The sequence below is a fragment of the Phocoena sinus genome, chromosome 2 (assembly GCF_008692025.1).
Source record: "Phocoena sinus isolate mPhoSin1 chromosome 2, mPhoSin1.pri, whole genome shotgun sequence".
In the NCBI taxonomy this organism is placed as follows: Eukaryota; Metazoa; Chordata; class Mammalia; order Artiodactyla; family Phocoenidae; genus Phocoena; species Phocoena sinus.
In genome coordinates, this window is record NC_045764.1 from 8,890,574 (window position 1) to 8,898,344 (window position 7,771).

Here is a 7,771-nt window from a genome sequence, read left to right on the forward strand (position 1 = left end):
TTCAGCAAGCCTGTGTCTTTTGTTTGGAGCATTTAATCCATTCACGTTTAAGGTAATTATCAATAGGTATGTTCCTATGACCATTTTCTTAATTATTCTGGGTTGGTTTTTCTAGGTCCTTTTCTTCTCTTGTGTTTCCCACTTAGAGAAGTTCCTTTAGTATTTGTTGTAGAGCTGGTTTGGTGGTGCTGAATTCTCTTAGCTTTTGCTTGTCTGTAAAGATTTTGATTTATCCATTGAATCTGAATGAGATCCTTGCTGGGTAGAGTAATCTTTGTTGTAGGTTCTTCCCTTTCATCATTTAAGTATATTATGCCACTCCCTTCTGGCTTACAGCATTTCTGCTGAGAAATCAGCTGTTAACCTTATGGGAGTTCCAGTGTATGTTATTTGTCATTTTTCCCTTGCTCTTTCAATAATTTTTGTTTGTCTGTAATTTTTGCCAATTTGATTACTATGTGTCTTGTCATGTTTCTCCTTGGGTTTATCCTGTATGGGACTCACTGCACTTCCTGGACTTGGGTGGCTATTTTCTTTCCCATGTTAGGGAAGCTTTTGACTATAATCTCTTCCAATATTTTCTCTGGTCCTTTCTCTCTCTCTTCTCCTTCTAGGACCCCTATAATGCGAATGTTGTTGCATTTAATGTTGTCCCAGAGGTCTCTTAGGCTGTCTTCGTTTCTTTTCATTCTTTTTTCTTTAGTCTGTTCCACAGCAGTGAATTCCACCATTGTGTCTTCCATGTTACTTATCCGTTCTTCTGCCTCAGTTATTCTGCTATTGATTCCTTCCAGTGTAGTTTTCATTTCAGTTATTGTATTGTTCATCTCTGTTTGTTTGTTCTTTAATTCTTCTAGGTCTTTGTTAAACATTTCTTGCATCTTCTCAATCTTTGCCTCCATTGTTTTTCCGAGGTCCTGGAGCATCTTCACTATCATTATTCTGAATTCTTTTTCTGGAAGGTTGCCTATCTCCACTTCATTTAGTTGTTTTTCTGGGGTTTTATCTTGTTCTTTCATCTGGTACATAGCCCTCTGCCTTTTCATCTTGTCTATCTTTCTGTGAATGTGGTTTTTGTTCCACAGGCTGCAGGATCGTAGTTCTTCTTGCTTCTGCTGTCTGCCGTCTGGTGGATGAGGCTATCTAACCTTTTTTTTTTTTTTTTTTTGTCATTCATTCGGTAGCCATTTATTGAATGCTTACTGTGTGCCAGGCCTTACTCAAGGCTCTGAGGATGCATCCATGAACAAAGCAGATAAAAATCTCTGCTCCTGTGGAGCTTACATTTAAGATCTATCATAAGGGATGGGATTAGCAATAAATTTACATAAATTCAACCATACCTATCAGCAAAGTGAAAAAGACACATTTAAATAGTTTAATTATTGGTACTACAAAAGTCTACTGTTAATATGTAGTTTTTTATTATATATTCTAGTTACTATATTCATAAAATATTCATACCCATGTATAACTCTACGGGCATTTGAATTGTAAGATTATATAGAGATTTCCAAGGACCATTTTGAGCATGCTTGATTCCATCCTTAGCGCAGCCCTAAAAACCCACCCACCTTCTGAGCTGTGACTGTAGTGTACCACAGTGGAAACTCTGAGACTGTTGGGCAAAGGAGAGCCATTTTAAGTATTTGAGAATGAGAGTGACAGCCTGATAAATCCATGGCTGGTCGGTTTAGTCTGGTAACAGGGAACAAGAGATAGTACATTCACATAAACATACAGAGTCAATCAACAGTGGAATTCATGTCAAGAATTTAAAAAAAGTTCGTGAGCCATTTCCCATTGTTTTAAAACAACTAAAATAGTAAGAGCTTGAGGTCATAAATATTTATAATCAACTCCTGTTTATAAAATCTAAAAGAAAAAATCTTAACACATGGGCTTATTCTGACTAAAGGGTTATCATTTTAATCAAATTTTCAAAGAGTATTTAAAAAGAACATCTAGTTAAGAAAAAAATCATTTTAAAATTTTGCAGTATTGGCAAAATGATTGGTATACATTAATACCAATCATTTAACACTGAAAACATTCTTGTACAATGTAAAAAAATTTTTGACAGTATGTGACTAGAAATATTCCATTACCATAAAGCTACAAACAGATTTATGCTCCTAAGAGCAAAGTTAGAAAAGCAAAAACAATACTATAACACTGATAAGCACCAAGACAGAACTTTTTTGCACTTAGGGCCTGATTGGTTGTATTTAAACATAACCTCTACCAAAAAGGACCAAAATGACACCTCATTTGGTAAAAACAAAAAAAAAAAGGATAAAAATATACACACTGAGGTCTGGAAACTGAAGAATGCCCACTTTAAAACAATAAAATCAATCATACCTGTTTTTTAACTAATGTGACATTTGCAAAATACTTTTCTTCCTCTTTAGTTCACTTTTACAATTCAGACTGCTCCATTTTTGTTAATGTGTTGTCACACTAGTGTAAATAAATATTCCGAATTATAGGAGCTTGCCATAATGAATCCAGACCATTGGAGCCAGACCCAGTAGCTCAAACAATCTTAGTTGCAGCTCATTCCAACTAGTGAAACACATTATTTATCTGTGTAGTTTTAAAAAACCTTAGCTAGATGAGGTATGTGTGTGTGTGTCTGTGTGTGTGTACACAGACAAGTTTGCCAGGGCAGTGGGAGAGTGTCTGCATCCCAGAGAGAGGAGTGATATACAAGCAACCATACACAATGGCCTGAAAGACTTGGGCAGCCAGACACCGAATTTCCCCCCAAACAAACCTGAGGCTGAGCAATGGGGGAATTAAAGGATCTGTCCTTATAACGTGGAATCAGTGAGAGGTTCGGAAAACTAAGACTAAGGCAGGATGCCTCGGCCACAACATTCCCATGACACTGGAGGATGTGAAGCAGCGACAGGGTTCAGGCAGGGATCAGGGACTGACTCTGGCTGCACTTGGAGGGATTCCCTGGGTCTGCAGCTGAGGATCCCTGGACCTTCCCCAAAGGGCATTGGCAGTGGCCCTCCACCTCTTAGCGAGGACATCTCACGGATCCCAGGGTCTGAGCCTGGGTATCCCCGCCTCCCGGTCTCAGAGGTTCTCTCAGTACAGGTACTATCGCTTCTAGAGGCTTGGCCAAAACCCACCACTACCTTCCACTGCCAACTCAGTCTTAGAAAGGGGTTCTCCTTCTGTTTCTGTGGGGTCCCTGAGTTTGAGGTAATGCCAACGTACCGTACACTGTGTGGCAGCAACAAAGTCAGGCAGTCCACTGGAAAGCTCAAGCAATCTAGATTCAATATATTAGCCTGTTTCTGTTATCTCAGTAATACTTTTTAGCGAGATAGTTTCTCCACACAACTTATAATGTGTGGGGTAAAGGAAAAAAATATTGCTGGAATATGATAGAAAAATTTAAAAAGTTCAGCACTGAAACTCCTTCTTTAGGGAAGGAAAAGGAGACATATTATATTCCCACTCTCTATTTTCCATCCTTGGCTCTGAGGTACAAGAGCACCAAGGTTCCTGTAGAGCATGTTAAAGTTTCTCCCGGTCCCTCTACCCTCAAAACAATCCTAGGGAAATCCTGAAGGGTCTACTTCCCAAATCTGTAACCATATCTCTGGGCATGTCTATATAGCTCTTTAATTCACTTTCAAAATCCATAGCATTTTTAAAACAAAATGACATAGTTGCATTCTTTAAATGCCAGCCATGAAATCATCACTTAAAAAGAAACTAGTCAGATTATATATACATAAGTCAGATAAAATTCTATTTTTAAAATTAATTATTAATAATGGCTGCGTTGGGGCTTCATTGCTGTGCGCAGGCTTTCTCTAGTTGCGGCAAGCGGGGGCTACTCTTCCTTGCGGTGCGCGGGCTTCATTGTGGTGGCTTCTCTTTTTGGGGAGCACAACTGCTCTAGGTGCGCAGGCTGTAGTAGTTGAGACATGCGGGCTTCAGTAGTTGTGGCACACAGGCTCAGTAGTTGTGGCACATGGGCCTAGTTGCTCCACAGCATGTGGGATCTTCCCAGACCAGGGCTTGAACCCGTGTCCCCTGCATTGGCAGGCAGATTCTTAACCACTGTGTCACCAGGGAAGCCCTCTCTCTCTTTTTAAGGTGCTTTATTTGGTCTGCTGAAGACATGCCTATGGCTGCTTCTAAAAGCCCTTAGGGAGAGCCTCAGATGATATCCTGCAGTTGGATATTTTGCTCCAGTATTGTCAGGTTCTTAAACTACACTGTAGGCATAAGTTGTTGCATGAAAATCCCCCAAAATGTGCAGCCTAAATGCGGAGAAAAACCTCATTTATAATTCAGGTGAATTTTCATCACACCAGAATAATGATCTAACCTGTTCAAACATGTAACTTCTTTATTCCCCCATGAACTAAATCCTCTTCTTTAAAAAATGGTCAGATTTGAAGATCAAGTTAAAATCCACCATATTTCAAGTTAAACTCTGAGGGTTTCTATACAACTGTAGCATGATTTCAAATTCATATTGGCATTCATCTTTCTATATTTTTCTATATTTATCCTAAAGGAGCTTCCTGGATCATAATATTTATGTAGAAATTAAAAGCGTTTTATATTATACTGCGAAGAAGTTCCAGTAAATTCTCAGTTTATCAGGGTTTACCCTTAGCTCAATGTCATACAACTTCTGCATGAGGCAAGTATACCGGTAACAAGTTATTTCAAATACAAAACTCTTAGCTCTGTGTCATAATTAAATTTGGGTAAAACTGCAAGCCTTCCACTGAATCATCTCGGCAAGAAGCAACCTTTCTTTAGCCAGGAGGACAGACATTCCCACAGGCTTAGCAAACTCTTCTGATGTTAGAGATATCTTTTCTGAAACCGTCTCCAAGGCTGAGGCCACCATTTACTTGTCCTTGTGGGACTGAAGTTCAATTACCATGACACCGCTGTCAAACACACGGAGGCCGAGAGGTAATTTCAGGGCTTCCAGCATCTTGCATGCATTCACTAAATCTTCTGGTGAGAGCAATTCCATTCCTCGAGCTTGGTATACTTAACAGTACACCTCTGTGAGTGACATTATTCCCCCTCGTTCCTCCAAAGGCGACTGCAATATTCCAGCCAGTTGTTTGGCCAGCTACATGTGGTACTGTGTGCCTGAGCCGTAGGTTTCCCTGGTAACCAGGTTAGCTATTCCCATGCTCAGCAAATAGGATTTAAACCTGATGGTCTCATCTTCTGTGATGTCACCTTGCTTGACTTTAATCTTATTAGCAATGGATTTTGATAACACCACCAATTCCCTTAGCCTTGACCATTAGCTTGCTGAGGTCTCCGAAGGCCTCAGAAACATTTTTGTCAGTTTCTTTTCAATACCTACAATTCCTACAGCCCTTAATTCTTCCTGGCTGGGGTCCTCTATTTGCTTGTAACGACTGGGAAACTGGCATATTCTCCCACCTTCTCTGTGTCACTTCCTCTGATAAACACCTGTAAAACTCAATCTGGCTGTGTTCTTTGAAGGAAAGCTTGATGTAGGAGTTCTTACTACTCTGGAATGGGCCAGGTTCTTTGTTACAAGGAGCTGGGTGAAGATGAACCATATTTTGGCACTTTTCCCAATTCCAGCTGCCTGTTCTTCAATGAACACGATTTGGGAAAGAGGAATGGCCATGCAGCATTCATGATTTTTCTGATTTCTCCAAATTAGATGGTGTGTACTAAGAAGGAGGGTCCCAGCATCAAATTTTATCTTCTCCTTGCCATCACAGATGTGCACCCTGCCTCAGTTCCATTTTTAAGTGGATCATTTTTTGCCCTAATGAGTTTTGTTCTTTATATTCTTTTGGATATTAACCCCCTTATCAGATATATGATTTGAAAATATTCCCTCCTATTTAGTAGGTTGCCTTTCATTTTGTTGATGGTTTTCTTTGTTATGAAGAGGCTGTTTAGTTTGAGGTCGTCTCACTCTTTAATTTTTGCTTTTGCGGCCTTGCCAAGACCAACTTCAAAGAGCTTACTCACTATGATTTCTTCTAGGAGTATTATGCTTTCAGGTATTACATTCAAATCTTTAATCCATTTTGAGTTGATTTTTGTGTATGGTAGAAGATAGTGATTCAGTTTCATTCTTTTGTATGTGTTCAGTTTTCCCAACACCATATTTTGAAGAGACCATCCTTTCCCCACTGTATATACTTGGCTCCTTTGGCATAAATTAATTGACCAAATATGTGTGTGTTTCTGGAATTTCTACTCTGTTCCACTGATCTATGTGTCTGTTTTTATGTCAATACCATACTGTTTTTATTACTTAGTTTTATAATATATTTTGAAATCAGGAAGCATGATGCCTCCAGCTTTATTCTTTTTCAAGATTTCTTTGGCTATTTGGGGTCTTTGTGGTTCCATACAAATGTTAGGATTGTTCTATTTCTGTGAAAATTGCCATTGTAAGGATTGCACTGAATCTGTAGATTGCTTTGGATAGTTGGACATTTTAACAATATTAATTCTTCCAATCCAAGAGCACAGACTATTTTTCTATTTGTATCTTAAGTTCTTTCATCAGTGTCTTATATATTTCAGTGCACAGGTCTTTCACCTCCTTGGTTAAATTTATTCTTAGGTGTTTTATTCTCTTTGATAAAGTTGTAATTGGGATTGCTTTATTAATTTCTCTGTTAGTTCATTGCTAGTGTATAGCAACATAACAGATTTCTGTATATTAATTTTGTATCCTGCAACTTTACTGAATTCATTTAATAGTTCTAATAGTTTTTTAGTGGCATCTTTAGGATTTTCTATATATGGTATCACGTCATCTGTAAACAGTGACAGTTTTACTTTTTCCTCTCCACCTTGGATTCCTTTTATTTCTTGTCTGATTGCTGTGGCTAGGACTTCCAGTACTGTGTTGAATATACATGGCGAGAGTGGGCATCCTTGTTCCTGATCTCAGAGGAAATGCTTTCAGCTTTTCACCATTGAGTATGATGTTAGCTATAGGTTTGTCATACATGGTCATTATTATGTTGAGCTTTGTTCCCTCTATACCCATTTTGTCGAGGATTTTTAACATAAATGGGTGTTGAATTTTGTCAGTAGTTTTTTCTGCATCTATTGAGGTGATCATATGATTTATTCTTCAATTTGTCAATGTGGTGTATCACATTGATTTGCAGATATTGAACCATCCTTGCATCTCTGGAATAAATCCCCCTTGGTCATGGTGTAGGATCATTTTAATGTATTGTTGAAATGTTAAAACCATTGGCTGACCGGAGAGTAGTGAGCAAAGATGAGAGTCAGGAGCAAGGTGAATGGTCTGAGAGAGATCTGAGAAAGGTATGGATCAATGGCTTTTCATTGATCCTTTTATGAAGGCCATGGAAGCCCTTGAAAGGTTTACAAAGGGGATTAAGAAGACCTGATTTAACATTACCATAATCACTCTGTCTATGCTGTGGAAAATTAGTTGTAGAGGAAACAATTACAGAAGCAAGGAAACTTGTAGGAGGCTGTTGCAGCAGTACAGGCACTGGGGGCTTGGACCGTGGTGGTGGTCTTGAAGAAGGAGAGAAGTGGATCGTTCTGGATATATACTGGTGATAGAGTCTTGCTAATGTATTTCACGAAGCAGAAGAGAAAAAGAAAAAAATCAAGAATGACTCTGTTTTGGCTTGTGCTATGGGTAGATGTTGGTATCATATGTAAGGTAAGGGAATCCCAGGCAGAAAATTGAATTCTGTTTTAGACCTGATAAATTTCAGGTGTG

General features: G+C 38.8%; 1 pseudogene; it reads right to left on the minus strand.

The window, feature by feature from the left end:
• Window positions 1-4,721: 4,721 nt before the first annotated feature.
• Window positions 4,722-5,752, minus strand: LOC116749581 (annotated as a pseudogene).
• Between the last annotated feature and the right edge of the window lie 2,019 nt (window positions 5,753-7,771).